General features: G+C 43.1%; 1 long non-coding RNA gene across 2 annotated transcripts; it reads right to left on the bottom strand.

The window, feature by feature from the left end:
* Nucleotides 1-4,402: 4,402 nt before the first annotated feature.
* LOC112843144 (uncharacterized) lies at nt 4,403-18,384 on the bottom strand. 2 transcript variants are annotated; one of them, XR_003215297.1, is made up of 4 exons: nt 18,156-18,384; nt 14,289-14,313; nt 13,120-13,200; nt 4,403-12,931 (listed from the first exon to the last, which is right to left on the bottom strand). It is a non-coding gene; the product is annotated as an uncharacterized LOC112843144 (long non-coding RNA). The 2 variants fall into 2 exon arrangements; XR_003215296.1 differs by lacking the exons at nt 13,120-13,200; nt 14,289-14,313.
* Nucleotides 18,385-19,142: the final 758 nt, after the last annotated feature.

Raw genomic sequence — 19,142 nt, 5'->3', positions numbered from 1 at the left:
CTTTTAATGGGCTCCAGCCCTGCCAATCAGATAGTGCGATGGCTAGTCAGCGGAGCAATAAATCATTAGGTCTGGCCAGTGGAAACCAGGACCACTGAGTACATGGTTGACTCGATATCAAGATATCAGTGAAAGCCTTTGTTTAGTCCACTGCAGCAAATTAGACACGCTAAAGTGCTGGGCTAATGTACACACTGCAATCTTCTCTGACCTACACAGACTGAATTTAGCACATGGGATTCCTCATAAAGCAGAAGTTTTATTCCAGCTGGCTACACAGATTGAATGTGGCCCGAATGATAGGATGTCCAGAAAGGCCATTGGCTGGAATGAAAATAATCTGTTAAATGAGACAGTGTTGCTGTCATAGAGCCAATAACATGGCAAAGTTAGCATTCGGGCCACTAAGAGCGAGCTGGGCTGTATTTAACCAGCTGTAATCATGTCTCAAAAACATACATGAGAAAAATTTCGAGTCCAGTCGACCTTTGACCTTGTTTATATGGTACAAGATAAAACCCTGAAACAACAATGGTGAGTGGCCAGTAAAATGTACTCTGCCTGCACCATACACAGAAAGCAGTGGCACTCTGGGGACAAAGTGGAGAAGACCTTTCAGGTGGCCACAATGACAGGAGAGGTTGGATGAGGTCAGGGTGGTTTGATACTATCCTATTGGGGCTTTAATTGCTCATACAGAGGCTATAGGGGCCTTCTGTGAAAAGAAGGTAATTTATGACTGGCAGGGTGAGGTTACAGAGGCGAATGTCCCCTTAAAAGAGAGGTATGCATGCCTGGGCCCTCTCCTGAGCTCAAGTGGCTCGGAAGATAGCAATTGAGCTACTTGGGAGGTAGAGCAGCAGTCTCTTTTTCTTTCCCACTCTCTCATTCTTTCTGTCCTCTCGCTAACTCCGCTCGGCTGCTCCCTTGCATGTCCTAGATCAGCTCATCTGGGTGTGCTACGGCAGGATATCAATCTTAATGAAGCTGCCAGGCCAGTGTCGTATCAACTTTAGACTACAGGCCTTGATAAGCATACCAATTCTCTGTAACAATACCCAGGGTAATAACCAGGACAATAAGGTCTCACAAAGGATGGAGTGTGGAGACATCTGAATTTTATGGGTGCTGTGTGTGTATGTGTGTGAGAAAGAGAGAGTGATGGAGAGGTCACATAAATTGTCTAACAGTGGATGTGTGAAGCAGAAGGATGTATTTTAAATTGCATGTACAAGTATGTATTGCTGATGTGCAAGATGTAAACACATTAAAGCAAAGCCAGAAATGACGAGCAGAGAAGCTGTGTGGTAAGACTCATGAGAGCTTTGCCCATACCTCGTTATAAAAAAAAGAACTTAAACATTACAAGCTGTATAAGCTACAGGTCACTAAGAGAATTTGTCCTGTGCATTAGAGCTATCAGGATTTCCTCATCATTATTCAGCTTCCAGTGATGTCACTGAGATGATTCAAATGTTGTTGTGTTTACAGTATGGTTTTATCTCCACAGCCAGATAGGTCTGGAGTGGGGAATGTGGGCGCCTGCCTGCTGGCTGCTTCTGATTTGGAGGGCGTTGGAGGACAATGTATGACTGTGTGACTGTTTGTCTGAGTGCATCTGGGGGGTTTGGTCACATGAGGCCAAGATGAACACTTGTGGTCTTTAATTTATTGTGGTGGGTTTTATGTAGCTGTGACTATCGCGCACATTATCATCATTACTCGGCTTTCATCAGCAGAGTTTCTCTTAGATTAAAATGAGAAGGAGAGAAAAAATCTATGCAAGCCACAAGCATGTTTCAGCGGGATGGGGTGGAGTTGGGGGGGGGATTTCCATTCTGACTTTCTCGCAAGGGCAATCAGAAGACATGTGGTTGGACGTTTGATGTCAGCCTCGAGGAATTTGTTTGCACAAATAGTTCAAATGCTGACTCCACTCATGTAACTCAGCTATGCTGAGCTATCTTGCGTCACCTTCTTCGTGTAAGCTAATCATAGACATCACTGTAGAATTCCAGTGCAAAAACAACGGTGCTAAATCTAATCATGATTAAGTCGTCTGTATCCATTTGGAGCACCACCCAGAAATGTCCCTGTAAACAGTCCATGATGCACACAAATATACTTTTCTGCTTATTGTGGCATAATTTCCACACAGAGCAGACAGAGGGGGTCAAACAGTACTTTACCTCTTAATGTGAGCTAAACAACCAACAGGCATCCTCCCAATAAAAACTTTTTTACATTTTTGTCCAACTTTGAAATCAGCCTAAATGCCAAGCTGGATGATATAATTCTCAAAAAAATGTATATACTGCACTTTAACCCTTTTAAACACACAGAGGAAACAGATGACTTGTACAGTCTTGGAGGCTCAAGGAACTTCTTCCTCAAGTGTTTGACACTGATAAAGAAACAATAAACACATCTCTTCGGTATGGATATAGAAACAATTCACACATTTGATATGATCAATGGGAAGATAAATAAGATGGGGAGAGCATTTTATGCTACGCATCCTGAATCTGTGAGACCAGTTAATGCAGTCCACTGTGCGGACAGTCTGGCTCAGCTGGACATATGAGATATTTATAGATCCGTCTTCCCTGTGGATTGATTGTCCAGTGTGTTGTTCTTTATTGATCCAAGTTTCAGGAAACAAACACACTGCAGGTCAGACATCCACACACAACCTGGGAATATGGACACTGTAGAATTATTGTATTGAGGCAGTTGAAGTAGGGTTAGGGGAAATCAGCTGCATATTGATACAGTGTATTTCATTTAGATGCAGCGTGCGATACTCTTGGGGCTTGAGGGCTGACATTCAAATTAGGGTTTGGAAGCAGAGATTTAAATCTAGATAAATTATAGCCCTCTGAGCAGCTGAATGTCCTGCACATGGCTCTTCTCGCTCCTCTTTTGTTCCACCGATGTCTGGGGGGCCATCTTCCACTGTGGGTGCAAGGTGGCACCGTGTTGCATTTTAATTTCTCTTGTTTTTAGGCAGCAGACTCCATCACTGTCAATGGCCCAAATAATAACGTTTTATCGGTGCACACAGTGCAGCTTACTGACGCTACTCAGCAATAAAGATGAGGTAGAGACAGACACAGGGGAAGAGAAAGAGAAGCCTCAGTGCCCCCGCTGCTATAATTTAGGGCACTCTTATCTATGCCATCAGCTCAGATTGTAATTCAAGAAGCAACAGTGTGGAGGGCCCGGTCCTTTTTATGCACAGCCATTATAGGAGCAGTGAGATGCAGTAGTGGCTTTTAGCACAGGAGATGCCAGACATAGATGGGTCGTCCAAGTGTTTTACAATTGAATGTGCTAAACTACTGCCACCATGCAGCCACACAGGCAGCCAAGCATAGGCCCTGATTCAGGTCTTTCTCTCCCCCTCCTGCTGTCCTCTGCTCTAGGCCTCAGTGATGGGCAGAGAGGACTGAGCTGTTATCCCCTCTGGTAATTACCACCATTAAAGCTAATCCTGGTCCAATTCAGGCTGCTTTTGTTTTGAGCTTTATCTCTTCAGTGCTGGAGAGTTTCTCCTTTCAGAGCTGCACACAAAGACACAGTTTTTAGAGTTGGTAATTATCTGTTATATCCCTACTGCTGGGAATAGGATGAAAAAATACCCGGGATGGACAGGAGCATATCTCCTCTTTTTCTTTTTTTTCTCCCTTTCTCTTTCGCTGAATCTCTCCATCTTTCCCCGTACTTCTGTCTTACTTTCGCAGTCTTTCTCCCCCTTTTTCTCTCTCACCTTTATTTCATTCACGAGAATTAAAAATAAAAAGCAATTGTTACATTCTTTGCTGGATGTTATTGAGAGATTAACGAGATTGAGCATGGATTTATCAATCTCTGTGACAATGCTGCGATAAATGTAATTACAGTCAGTACTTATTAGCATGATGGTAATGCTGGCCTCTAATTTTCCGCTGTAATTGCAGCTCTATTTTTATGAGGTGTTAACTGCTATTAATCACATTGATGATTCAGTAAATGTAGCGCAAAGATTTCCATTCAATTCCATTTCCTCTGACCTATCTCTCAGCAGATCTGTCTCTTATCAAAGGAATTAAAGATCATTGTTACATAAAAAGAAGAAAAGGAGCGCTTTCCATGCAGAACTTGTTTTAATGGATTTTTTTTTTCACCCTTCTCCCCCAAATCAAACTCATGTCATAATTTTCAATTTGCCAGTTTTATTCAGTCTATTTTCACCAGCAGGGTGTCACTTTAACATTCGCAGTTGACAATTTGCCAGCTCATAACATTAATACAATGATAAATATATGTGTGTGTGATGGAAGGTCTGTTTCCCTAATCAGTGCGGGTAGGGGGTTACAGTGTCTTGCATGCCACATTAATGCCAGTAACAGTATTCTACCCATCATACCAGTTAGGTATCACACACTGGTCTTCAACCAGTGCACATCTTTAATAAGCACCATCTGACTAGTAGAATCAGCAACAGAGTGGGTGTGATAGGCAGCATGAATCCAAATGCCCTTGTTATATCCAGAGACACACACACCACCAGCTTTCTTCCAGCATGTCGTTACTTTGTTTCAAATGCCCACTCACAGCTCATCCTCACTCCAGATGGCGCTTCCACTTCCTGGTCGCGGGCCTGCTGTGCTGGGACCTTCTGCGATTGGCCGACCCACCTGCTTCCCCGCTACCTTAGAGATGATTGACAAAAGCCTTCCCCAAACAGAGACCCTTCTGCCGCTGACATTCTGTTGTTGAGTGACAGCCCCCGTGGTGTTGGTGTCCCCGCTGATGTTTTTGGGCATGACATCATTAGTTTTTCTTCATCAAACAGCTGTTCCTTATTCCCGGTGTTCAACATGAAGTGTCCGATTCCACACTTTGGTGTAAACAGTAATGACTGTGCTTTGCATTCTTTGCACAATTCAAAACCGCCTAAAAATGTTGCACTTTTGTTGAAAAGCAAAAAATATACATAGGCTACTCTTATTCACCAAAACAGCAAACAACCAAGCAACCAACAAGTTTAATTAGTACATTATAGGGGTTTTGTTGTACATATTGCCACTTAAATTCTATAATAGCTAGGCCAAATCAATCTGCATTTATTGCCCTTACACTGTTATAAAAACAATACAAGCAACAACTCCATAAATTTCTCAGCTGGACAGTCTTCGCAGAGATGTTGTAATACAGCGGATTGTGTTTTTCTGCTCACATTATGTATTTACAGCCTGAAGCATAATATATCCATCGGCTTCTTCTTTCCTCAGTAGAGAAGGAATAAGGGAATGCCACCTGTGTTGACAGCACCAGCTGATGAGGCTGAGTGACAGGAAGAGGAGTAAGTGGTCAGCTCATCGGAGGCTGCAGCAGCGTGGTCCTCACGTCTTGGCCAGATGGTTGGCTTCAGGTGCACATGTGTTGGTCTGTGTGGCTCAGGAGTCTCAACAATAGAAGGAAAGCAGACATCAGTCTCTGAATATCCCACAGGAGCAGTCTACACAGGTAGCTAATGGATACGCTGCCTCAAACACCCGTGGGCATCCTTGGGCAATGCACTGGCAGGGCACCAGCAGGAATCATGCCTGTCATCATTCAGGCCACAGGCAGAGGTAGACAGAAGGAGAGTGTTTTATATGTATATATTATTTATTATTGGTATTTTTTTAGTGGTTGAAAAGAGACTTGGATACTGCCCCGTTCCTTAAAGGAGAAAACAAATAAATAAATAGCTCTTTTTCTTCAGCTGTCATCCACTTAATGCTGACCTGACACAAACACAGAAACACAAATGATTCCAATTTGCAGGACCAGCCTCAAGCCCCGGCAGTTGTTTTATAGGCTAACCGAAGCCACTCCAGTCCGTCTAATTATTGAAACCATTTTGAAGGGACTTTGTTTTATGTCGTTGTCACCTCATTCCAGACAGCTTGTGACCACAAGGCATTTGAATTGTTATGGTGTTTGTGTATGGTTTTTTTTTCCACCTCTGTAAATCTGATTATAAAGTATGTTTCCTATTCTGCCCAGATTAGCCATCTGGCTGTGGGACGCAGGGAGGGAATCTCTCTGCTTGTTAGTGACTGGCTTTCACAGTTCTTCCTCCGCTAAGCTCAAAGCTCGCTGAGTGACACCGCTGCCCACTCACACAGACAAAAATATCCTGCTAACTGGATGGCATATGTGAGACATTCACCACAGGGTACAGCTCTGTGTGTTTCGGTGTGTGTACAACAGAAAGAGGCTGCGGGTGAATGAAAAAAGGAGAAAGGGGAGAGAAAAAATAGACCGATAAGTGTCTTTTCCCCCCCTCTTTTTAAGGAATAATACTTTGTCAAGTAGAGAGTGGGGGTGGAATTAACGTACATTTGGAGGAAGCTTGGCTGACGGCTTTCCTAGATGAACTGCACCTCCCAAATGAAAGTCCGGGGCATCTTTCCCCGAGAGGTTTATGTGGGAAAGTGTGAATATTTGTCCAAACTTGGTGCTGAAAGCTGTGAGCAGTGAGCACATGTGGGAAAGGTGGGCTGAATATGTTGGGCAAATTGGACTGTGTCAGCTCTGCCTGCTAAACTCTTCAGCTGGTCTAATTGAACTTGACATGGCTTTACTTATGTGGCTTCCTCCTTGGCTTGGTCTCTACTAGTCTTCTCACTCATGCTACAGTCATTAGAAAAGTTCATCTCATTGTCCTTCTGTCCTTCTAAAAAAAACACAGCAAGGGAAACGGTGGCACCTCTGTGATCTAAAATAAATTATCTCTTTGCTACAAAACATTAGGCCCGGCTGGAAAGTGTGAAATCTCCTAAAATACTGGTGAAAAAACTAAGCCAATCTAATGAGCAGATGATTAAGCTGTCACTATATTTTGAGTCTTTTCACACTTTTTAAAACTGATTTTTTTTTTCAACTTTCTTTGCCAATCAGAAAAGTGTCTTTTCTCGCTTTTAAATGAATAATACCTTGTTATTTTGGGTGTCAGGGAGAAGTGGAATTAACTTACATCTGAAGAAAACTTTGCTGGCGCCTTTCCTAGATAAACTGTACCTCCACTTGAAAGCCCGGGGCATCTTTCCTCCAGTTTTATGTGATAAATCCAGACTTGTTCTTTCTCTGATGTATTAAAAACAAGGCATTTAAAGAACACTCAAAAAAAAAAAGAAGAGAAAAACCCTCATAGCTGGCTCATTTTGTATAAAATAAAATGCAGTAGTTACAGTCAAAGGACACCTTTAAATCACACTGTCAATACTATGTTTAAAAAAAGCACCATATCAACAGGGGGCGCCACACTGTAAACCCTACTATAAAATACTGTACATTGCAGCAAAGTGAGGAAATGCTCCAGAGAGACAGCTGTGTGTTTATTCACTTGTGCACCCACACTCAGACTCCCACACAAGGCATTTGGTGACTGCTAAGAGTTAAAAACAAATCACCTCTCTGACATTTACGCAGGGCTGCTGCTTCTTTTCAGATGCACTGTGGGATATGACAATACCCGCGGCAGGAGAGGTATTGAAAAGATTTCTGGGGAGACAGGAAGCCTCCACTAGCATGGTGCACCTGGACTACCTAAACAACCAGCACAAAAAGGCCCACTTGATTGAGTGAATGTGGGAGGACAATGAGCACAATAAAATAAATGGAGTGGTGAAACAATGCCAAATGATGTCACCTGGCAGTCAACTGGACCCCTGCCACACTGCCAGTTTGGTTGGCCCGTACTGTCTGTTACAAGTCACTTACTCTGTACCTTGTTTGTGCTCCAATTTTCCCACTACAGAGTACAATTTTTTTTTTTTCGCCCTTGGCTGAAAAGGCACCGTGAGTGAAAAGGCTTTAATTCTTGCTATTTGGATGGCTTACCAATGCAATTTTTCAAAACACACTTCACAGATACTACTGGTGCCATCAAAGACCCCCAGAGGAACATTAGCATAGAGGAGTGTTTATACTTTGCATTGATAGTCCATTTACTCTGGCAAACATCAAAGAGCAGAAGATCAGCTTTGTTGAATGTCATTTACTGTGGCATGAGATGTTTTGATGAAACAAGCTGAATAAGGTTATCTCCATGCCTCTTCTCCGCTGAGAGGAAACAGCAGAGAGACTGAGTCGGCTGAGGCTACAAAATAACGTAATCAAATAATTTTATTTTTTTTTTTAAAAAAGGAAGTTGATCTTGACATCCTTGGCTGATAAGATTTCAGCTTTGCCCATAAGAAATAAATAGCTCCACGTGGAAAAAGAGCTGAAAATATCCTCCTCTGCACAGTAAACTAGTGCCATATTGTGGGACAGACTACGTCTTAACAACATCACTCACTGCCAAGATTGACTAACATATGCCAATATGTTACTACCTTACTAATCCTTATGCAGCTGCTAATCACTGCGGCCACATTCTCAGCACTTTGCTGTTCTGCATCCAGGTTGACTGATTTGATGAGTATCAGATAGCCTGGGCCTAAGCTTCCTGTGTTGCCTCTCCATTTGGTTCCCATTTAACCTGTCTCACAGCCAATAAAAGACCAAGTCAATTACAACAAACCGGGAACTTCATATGCAGGAAATAGGCCAATTACATTAAACCCAGTGAGTTCCTACAGCCAGTGAGCTAGGGGTTAAAAGGAAGAAAAAAAGAAAAGAGAGAAAAAAAGGGAAAATATGTAAAGAGGCAGGGAGTCAAGCAGGAATGAGAGCAGTTTTGGGTTTCAATCTGCCAGTTAATCTTCAAACAGCAAGCCGGCAGTGTGCTGGTCACTGATAAAGGCCCTGGTCTGTCATCACACAGCCTCACCTCCAGTCACTCAGCCCTCCTGTCAGGACGTCATCTGGAATCTGGGAAACAGCTAAGGGCAAGGAGAGAAAGGCCACAGAGAGAGACAGCAGGCAGAGGGGAAGATCCGTTTGTGTGTGCTTGGGTGCATGTGTCTGCTCAGCTCCCTGTCTGCATCTATGTGAGCTTGTCCGTCTGTATATAAATATGCCTTCTTTTTTTTTTTCCCCTGCACAAACCCCATCCGGACCCTCACTCACTTGCTCGCGCTCTCTCAAAATACATACACTCAGCTCAGGTCTGAGTCGTAAAACGAAATGCTGATTGTGTGATCATGGGTAATTGTGTGACGAGAGGCTGTAAAGTCGAAAAAGAGGGTGTATTAGTGTTTTGTGGCGGTGTTTTATGGGAAGGTGTGCTTTTACGTCTGGGGATGGCTGTGCTGAAAGGTGAGAAGGGGAGGTATCAAAGAGCTGACTTTGTTGTTTAAAGGCAGTGCCCCTGAGGTAGACTGCTGCTGAAAGACAATGTTTACTGCCTGCTGATTGACACTGTAAAGGCACCCAGACGACACTGAAGAACTAATTGGATATGCCAAAAAGAGTCACCGGTCTTAATGTCTGTGGGAATTCATTATTAATTTTGACATGATTTAAGCTGCACACACCTGATTTGGAGAACCTAATTCATTCAGTGAACATTATTTAAAACCTGAATTATTACAGTAATGCTGTCGTTTTATGCTGTTGTGATAAAGAATATAGAACCAGAGACCGTGGGAGTAACAATTAATTACTACACTGAACAATTGTGTTTTTGCACCTTTCTCTCTAGAAATGTTCCTTTCATAAGGCACTTAAATGAGTCCTTTCCTGTCAGTAGCTCACCTCGTATGCATGTGGGCTATTTGCATTCAGTTGAGGTTAGCCACTTATCTTTCCTGTTTGACCTCCAGGATAACATTAATTGTGTGATACTTGTAGAAGCACAAAGCAAGCATTAGCCATTCAAACTTTGTTGCATGTACAGATGATTTATACATAACCAAGGTTGCTCAGTATACACTTGGTTTGGGCTTGAGAGAGTGCACAGTTCTGATTTTCCATTCAATCATAGTCACAGAAAGAATTACCTGCAATATATGTTTTTTTTGTGTAATTTTAAACACAGTATAATAACTTGTGCAATTCCAGTTTTGCTCCAAGTACTCTTTTTTCCCCCTTTCTGTAGTTTTTAAATCACAGACTGTGATTTGAAATAAGCTTCAACATCACTCCGCAGCCTTGTGTTCAGTTGCATGTCAAAGCATGGCACGACCGCACTTATTTTCAGTTCACTGCGCTGTGGTCTGCCCCTAACACAGAACCACTGTTCATTTTCAGATTAGTTCACTTTGTGGCCCTGCCTTCGGTCACTGTTCTGCAATGTTCGTCTTTTCCTCCCTCTCTAACCTCCTAGATCATTTCCAGGCCCTGCATCCAATAATATTTGGTCGAGCATACATACACGCTGGCATAGTGAGGTGAGTCAGTCAGTCAATCTTTCATTAGGCCTGGGGTGAACAGGGTCACACGCCACTCCTTCACAGCCCAAGACAGACAAGCTGCCCATCTGCTATTGGGTTGATGCTCGGAATGATAATGCCTCATTCTCCTCTTATTCGGGCCTTTCTTCCTCTCCTTCCTTCTCTCTCTCTCCCTCCACTGCCCTATATCTGTCAGCCTCTTCCTGTCTGTCTATCTACTCTTCTCATCAGGAGGCTTCTGTGGAATAGGGCAGCAGCATTGTGTGGGAGGTGATTATGTGTGATCTGCCGACTCAGACTTGACCTTTTCCATGTTATCCCTCAGATTGAAACCAGCACTTGTGGACTCGCGTCCTCCCAAGCTTCCACTCTGTTCAAGCTACTTTTTTTTGCTGTTGCTTTAATGTTTCATATGCATTTCACAGAGAAGGGACTTCCAGACGTACGCGCTGCGGTAATTTCCCTGCTTTGGTTATATTCCATGACGAGTTTGTGGTTTTCTGTGTGTGTGTGCATGCACGCACACATGCGTGTGCACCATTTAGCAATTTAAGATTCTAATTACAGGTGCGGCTATTTTAAGTGGACTATAAAATTAATAACTGATCTTAAATTGCAGACGCATACAATGGGGAGCCCAATGGTTTGAGCGTAGAGAGACATCTGGAAAAGTGCAACTTAATGAAGGTAGCTTTTTTTAGTTAGCTAATCATATAGCACTCAAATAAATTCAGCAGCTGTTTTTAAGAGCAAAGCTTAATTTGTATTTATGGTTTGATTTTTACTTTGGGTTTTGTGTGAAACTGATGAAGCACTTGTAAGACGAGGGAGCCCGAGCACTCGGGGCTGTTAGCATAATTCAGAAGGTTTGTTCATCTTTAACTGCAAAGTGCATCGTTCTTTGTGCACAATCGCCATGCAAAGCAAATGAGACCAACTTGTGAGCAATTTAGCCTGTTGTCACGTAGAGATGGTGAACATACCTCCCTCTCTCTCCCTCTTTCCGCGAGCTTTGCTGTCGCAGCAGTTGCTGTCAGTTTGAGCGGTGCCTGCCCCCAAATATAATAGGGTTTTCTTGACTGCCTCCCCAGGGATTGACTGGCGGTGGAGAATTCACCATGGCTCATTTGGGGCAGTGCAGGGATGGGCTTCATAAAACTAGCTGCTCCATGTCTCCAGGCAGGTTTGTGGCATTCCAAAGAGGGTGTTAGTTTCACTGATAATACTGTCATGGAAAGACAGCGCTTAGGTTTACTGTGTTGTCCAATGTCTGTGGCTCTGTCTGCGCCACATGTCACAAGACTCGAGAATGAGTCATGCATATTGATGTGTTCGTTGTAAGGACCGTACTTTATGTAGATGAGGCCTATAAGAAACCTCATATACTGATAAATCACTGTCACTGCTATACTGCCTCTACAATTTTATAATATATTGGCCGTTACAATTGCCAGAAAAGAAGGCTCATGATCAATTAGTTTCACTGTTTTTCATATCAAAATAAAACTAATACATGCCTACATGGACACTGAAAGAGTTATTGCTGGCTGTTGTCATCCCTTTCGCCTGTAGCAGCCATACGGAAATCCCACTTTAAAGGCAATTTAAGCGTTGTGACAGAAGACAGAATCCACCATCCTTATTGCATGTGAAATTGCTTAAGTCCTTAAGTGTACCTACCTCTCTAAATCAGGGATTAGTAGTCTGAGTTAGACAGTTTAACTGGGTGTCTTTCTTTGAATAGGTGTTTGATTCATTACTTACACGTTAAGCGTAGTTTTAATGACACAAATGGAGATGTGGTGTGTTTATAAAATGTAAAGCAATTCTTTACAGTTGCATGTTATCACAGACAAATGGTATATTTGGTGTTACACTTGTGTTATAAAGTCTAAATATTAAAAGCATGTTATAAGCCTTCCAAACACATGTCTCACCTGGTGTGATACTCATCAGCGGTGCACTTTCACAAATTCAGACCCACATGTTGAGTCACACAATATGAACCACGTACACTTTCATACTCACACTCCTTAACCACAGGCCAGTATCTGTGGTATGAGGGGTTTCTTGTTGCTAGACAGCTGCATGCTTCGGCCTCTTCACAGCAGTCGACTGAGCTCGGAGGAGCTTGACAAAGAAGCTTAAAGTCCTCCCTAAGTCTCTAGCCCCTAGGTCGTCTGCATACTCTGAGCCCTGCTCTGGAAAAGGCCTGAATGCGAGTTTAGCAGCTATGGTTACACCCCGGCAGACCCCTGCCGCCGCTCTTGCTTGCATTACCATTTTTTCTCCGGGCTGCTTTGGTCTTATAGCCCAGCAACAGGTTCCTCTTGTGCTCTCTTCTTATTTCATAACATGATGAAAGAACTGACAGACATACTGCTGCTACAGAGGAACTGCTTGCGGGATGAGGAGTGTGTACATCTGTTTGTTTCAAAGTTTCTAGCAGGTCACATTTGACGGAGGGATTTGAAACCGCACTATCTCTCGTTGCGTTTGTCTTCTCTGCTTCGTTTGTTTTCCTTTGCTGGAGTTTTTCTTATGCTGGGAAGCTAAAGCAGCACATTGCAAGGTGGGGTGTCTTTCCTTGGTCAGCTACCCATGGTACATCACAGCTTCTGTGGACACAGACAGAGGATGCAGACGAGGCTGATTTGTCTGCATGCACACATAGACCGATTACATAAACACACAACAATATGGGCTAAAAAATGCAGACACAATTAGAAACTGTAGGCATTTCAGCAAATGCATGTATGTAGAGGGTAGTCTTGGTACATGTGCTCTATACTGGCCCAGTTTGTACCTGTGTATGTCAATTTTAAGAGTGTGCGTGTGTGGAGGAGGTGGTATCCAATGTCGGCAGCTGGAAGTACTCAAGCTGCTGCTGCAGAGAGAGAGAGTGAAAGAGAGAGAGAGAGAGAGAGAGAGAGAGAGAATGAAAGAGAAGAGACGTCTGCACAAGAAAGAGAGGCTAAGAGAGGCACCAGCACAGTCTCACTCTTTACAGGGGCTGAGCTCTTGCCGAGTGAAAGCCCCTATAGAATGAAAGCGGGGTCATCTTAACGGTGCAGCCTCCTTGCACACATACAAACACATACTCGCTCACATACACACTGGAGCAGAACAACACCAGGGCCAGCGTGAGTGCAGAGAGTGCACAGCAGTCCTCCTCAGGAAGCTGGTCTTGTTTAGACTTACAGCTATGTGCAAAGAATAATAAGGACCAGGACAATGTTGGTACAGACATGCAACGCTCCCTCGTCGGCCTTTTATGTCTGCATGAATCTCCCTCTTCACTTGGACAGATACTCCCATTGTGTGATATTGCAGATGAAAGAGGATTAGGCATACCTATGTTATGGTCAGTACAGAGTCTCCCACCTGGCAATGCCAAAACAGTCAGATGAAAGATCTTGTGGTTTTTTGAAAGTCACTGCAGGTATTTTGCCATGCTTCTTCTTCTTCTTCAGTTATTCAAGTTCACATCATTTCTTTCTCCCTGCTTTCAAACCTCTCTTTCTTTCTTTCTTTCTTTTTTCCTGGAGAAAGGTAATGAAGGGGAACTGCACTGCTCAGCTTAGAAGTGCAAAGGCTGTGATTTTCACTGTGAAGTGCTAAAAGTTACAGTGCACAGCTGAACTTGTATATTCAAGCCTTTGGCAGAGTTACAGCTAGCTCCCCAGTTAAGCCACATGTTTTAATGTTTCAAGCTTAACCACAAAATGAACAGGTGCTTCAGACAAGGTTTCTGGAAATGTATGTCTGCTGATCTCCTTTTTTTGTCACATTTAACAGTTCAGTCTGGACCACTCTTTTTTTTGTTTCCTTTTTCATAGATCTTTACTGTAATTGACACCTCTAGTTTTGTGGAGTGTGGGGGATACAGTCCTATGTTGTGTGCTTCTCCCTGACAGAAACATCAGTGAATCAACCCAGCGATTTCGAGCGGGTCATTCCGGAAGATTCTGTTACCTTTCAACAAGCAGAGGGCCCCAGGCTGAGGCCAGGAGAAAAAAAAAGAGGCAAAGAGAAAAGAGGTTGGAAAAACACAGACACCAGAGAGGAGATGTTGAGATTTTAAAGTAAGTTTTTCGAAGGAAGAAACAAAAAGGAACAAGGCAACAGTGCAACTCAGAAAACTTAGAAATAAAGAACAAAAAAAAAAAAAAAGATGTGATATGACGGTGAGAAAAGATCTTGAGACTGAGAGAGTGTGTGAGAGTACTCAACTCAGTGGAAATCCTCGAGTTCATACCGTGTTCCAATCAAAGTCCATTGACCTGGCAGGCCTGTGACAAATTATCCCAGCGGCTCTACATATGACTCAATCAGCATGGTGGATAGCTTTCTGATGAGCAATAGGTCTCCTCGTATATCAGCCAAATCACCCCCTGATGACTGCATCAACATGCAGCCTACACTTCTCTAAGTGTATGGCGAAGGGAAATCTTCAAATCAGCCCTTACGCTGGTACCTGTTGTCTAAAGAGCACCTTTAGACCCATGCTGCACTTCATTTTTGTCACTCCTCCACAGTGGGTTAAGACCAGGGCTTAATGTTCAACTCATGAACTTGACAATGTGACATCCTTCAAATATAATAAGCTCTTTCAAACCGACTACCTCATGCACGATACAGAACATAGACTACAACCTGTGTAACGTCCAAACAAAAACAGGCGTTTATTATAGAGAAACGTTACTGCATAGAATAAGCGTAAAGGAGAAGGCTTTAATTCTACTTATAAACACAGCAATTACATACTCGCTGAAAAGACGTACAGGCTGTGAAGTTTCATTTGAGCCTCTGCTAGTTGTCCATTACATAATGTCAAGACTGAAGGAATACTGGATGCCATTGCATTTAGCAGAGCCCCATTTGTGGCTGCGGGGTAGGTACGCACCAATCACGTGTGAGAGACAAGCTAGAGGACACCTGATATGCAGCTGAAGGCAAGTGGATGGATTTGCTCTCAAGAAGCCAACAGAGCAGAGCCCTGTGCCGCAAGTAGTGAACATTTAAAGGCTCACCTCTCTTCTTGTAATTGAAAGTGCATTCACTAGCAGAATGTGTGTGTGTGTGTGTGTGTATATATATAGATATATACATATATATATACAGCTTGAGAGATTCTCCCAGGAGGGTGTCTATGGGGTGTTTCATTTTGAGTTGCTATCTGTCACATGGGTAAACTAATCAGAGAGACAGATGAAAGGTGGGGGCTAGAGGAGGGGTCAGCTACTCAGTGATGGCTTCCTCTGATGGCAGGGTGACCCCTGAACCCCTGCTAGAGGATCCCGGGTAAGGGATAAGCCATCTGTGATGATGAAACTGAGAATGCTAGCTCCCAGGGACTGTGATGACTTAATCCAACCTACACAATCTGTCCTATGCATAAAATTCTATTGATACAGATTTTATTTATTTTTTGCAAAGGGGGTTTGTTTAAAAAATTGATAAGCTTTTGCTCAGTTCCTCTACAGTATAACAAATGTTTAATGCATTCATCCTTAAGGACAGGTGAAGCTCAAACCAGAAAAGCACAAACAAAAGCTAGACTTTTCCATGTTTTCCTTTTAAGGCTTGTTTGGTGTAATGAATTTTCCATCCGCCTTCAAAGCCGAAATCCAGTCATCCATTTATACATTTATAATTGGACATGTTGCATAAACCAGATTCCTGCGCTCAATGGAGCCTTTCATGGCACACTAATCAGATCAGACGCCACCAGACAACAGATATATTTACTTGCATCATGTCAGAACAAGCCTCACTTGAAACAAAATACGCTTACATTTTGGATAAGGTGTCTGTGTACAGCAGCAAACAAAAACAGCGGGGAGAAACAGAGAGTCATGGAGTTCAGCACCATCATCAGTTTGCTCTCACTGTACCGTCCCCTAAGTGCTGGTCAAATGAACAGCTACAGCTCCGCAGCAGAGAAGTTGTTAAAAGTTAAAAGAAATCCCCCCTAGTGAACCGAAAGCAAATTTTCACCGCCTTTCTTCTCTGCACGGAAGCAGTATGAACCTAATGCTCAGGGGAGGGGACATTAGACTGTTTATAGTTTATTAATTGTTTCTGAGGGAGTGGCAGTCCAAGCGTGACCTGCTGTTAACTACCATATAAAACATCCACATGTTCACAACATCTGGGGGCTTCAAAGTAAACAATAGAGTGAAATATAGTTTGAACATATTACATTTTTTCTGGCTCGAGCAGAAGTCACGTCTGCCTCGGCAGCTGCTTGGCCTTTTTAACTCCCTCAGTCGTGTCGGCACATGTCCACTGTCAGGGAGCAGTGCCAAAAGCGACCACTGTGTTCAATTATATTCCAGTAATTGTGCATGATACACATTAATCAAATCTAATAATCAGTTTTAAACAGCATATGGTTAGCAGAGCTGCACTGTAAAGTGGAGAATATCTCCCAAAAAAACTTCACTTAGCAAGTAAGTATTCTGAACCTTAGAATACATTAAGTTAAAATGTCATAATCAACTTTATAATGACCAGAAATGTAATTTCAAAGCCAGCTGAGGCTTACAGATGCAAGCGAGCATAGTAAACAACTGAATGAGGTCTCTGTGTGTGCGCGCGTGTGTGTTTGACTGGGTGTATGTGTGGGGCATAAAACACAGAGTTGGAATTAATTCTAATGTCATTAAAGTCTGGCAGAGTATCACATTATTTACATGATGTAACCTTCCTCTGCCAGGACATGTCACTCAGGACTCCATCTGCTATAGCTGCCACACAGGGGATCATTTTGAGTGTGTATATGGCGACGAATGCGTGTGTGTGTGTGTGTGTGTGTGTATGTGTTTGTGCAGACACCATGATAATACAGCCTCTAATACGTGACCTAAGTGATGGCCTAAAGCTGTCAGCTCTTTCCTGTGGGAAGAAGAGGACAGCTAAACAACTGATTATCTGTTCCAGTCACCCACAAATACTACAGACAATACCTCGCTGCCAAGAGAACATAGTTCAAGTGTGACATGTGCATGCACGCGCTTGCGTGAGAGATGAGGGGAAGGCTGCAGTGTAGTACGTCTTATTTTCTTTAAGTCATCACAATCTCTCCCTTATAGTTGGCTGAATTAAATTTGTTAATAAGAGATTTTGATGTGGTAAATGTATTTAGGTACTTCATGCAGGCCTCTTTAATTTAATCCTCGGTTTGCAGTTGTCCAGAGGCATTTATGAATTGATTGAGCTGTCATCTGCTTTGATGTTTCCCTCATTCTTCTTTCCATATTATTCTTTTATCCCCCACCCTGTTTTTATACCCACAAAATGAACTAGTTCCACAATGGGGCCTCTTTATTAAGCTCACCTGTTCACTTAAAAGCAAGCAGGCATGTTAAATATTTCTACTGTCCTGTCTATTTTTATGTTTCTTCTGTTTTAACATGATCAAACAGGAAGGCACACATTTCCTGTCTTTGGACCGTGCGGACTGAATGGTAACATCAGCAGGGATACGCACAGACTTTCATCTTCTTTTCATATTCTTCCACTTACTCACTTTGTCAGTCTATCATGCTCTCACTGTCTTTGTGAGGCGTGCTTCTGTAAGTGTGTCTACTCACTTTCACACACACAAAGAAAAAGGTAACAAAGTTTGCTGGAGCTTTGAGTTTTCCCTTGATCTGAATACAAAGCTCTGTGGTTCATGTCGGCTCACGTTTTGCTTCCACTGCAGCTCAAAGAGCTAATTGTGCTCAGCAACATCCCAGTGTGATACAATCACTGACTAATGCATTAGCCATCGTCGTGTTTGATGGAGACACAAACACACACAGAAGTCCCGGCGCCGCTCTTAACACACCTCACCTCTTGTGATGTAGCTATGGGAGACTTGTCGTGGGTGCTCGCTTGTTTTGATGGTGGTCCATGTCGTGGCTGGTTCACATGTTGTTTTGATCCCTGCTGTCAGAGCCCAGTGAGCTCACACAGACACAGCTGGCTAGGGTGGAGCCAACAGGGGTACATAGGGAGTTGAAGGACATGGATCTTTGCCAGCACATTTCATACATAGTGCATATCTTACAAGTACAGCTGAGAATTAGAGATAGTGGACCCTCGCCCCTCACTGCCCACCCTACCATCTGCCCGCCTGGGGCTGGGGGCTCTGTGGCTTAGCTTCCATATTACCAGGCTTGACAGCCCTTGCCCTCAATCAACCTCACATGCATGCACATGCACACATACACATCTTCCCTCCTCTTGTATTCCCTTTCTCCCCTCACTTTTTTTTTCTAGTGACAGAAGTATGTTAGTGTAAAACTTGCTGCTTATTAATGTCACTTTAAATAAGAGATTAGTGGTCTTTAACAGCAGCAAAGAGAGACGGCTGTATTTTCCTCTCTGTAATTTGGTTCTTAGTCAGAAGGGACTACAAAGCCAGCGAAGGTCAGGTCTTAGTAAGGGTGTGTGTATGTGCATATATCTGGTGTCGAAAATGTGTCAGTGGGTGGTTTAGTGTCTCAATGGAGGTTGCAGGTCTCAGAGTGGATATAATTAGAAACTTCCGTGGAGCTTTAGGAAAAATAGTCAGCTTCCCCTCGCTTATTTTCCTTTCACCATTTATCTCTCTTCTCTGATGACACGATCGGGGAGTTAACCACCAAATCCATCTTTGTGTCTCAGCTTGCTCCTGTTTGTCTCTGCTGGTGTAAATCTCACATCCTGTTCCCCGTCAGCCAAATAAAACAGCAGGACTCGATAAAACACATGGAGGGGAATCCCGAGAATCGGGATACATGACGCTTCAGTCTCACTGTCTCAATCCTCTCTGGAACAAAGGCTGATTAGAGGACT

This window comes from Oreochromis niloticus, linkage group LG19 (assembly GCF_001858045.2).
Source record: "Oreochromis niloticus isolate F11D_XX linkage group LG19, O_niloticus_UMD_NMBU, whole genome shotgun sequence".
NCBI classification, from domain to species: Eukaryota; Metazoa; Chordata; class Actinopteri; order Cichliformes; family Cichlidae; genus Oreochromis; species Oreochromis niloticus.
This window is presented reverse-complemented; position numbering and strand designations above follow the sequence as displayed.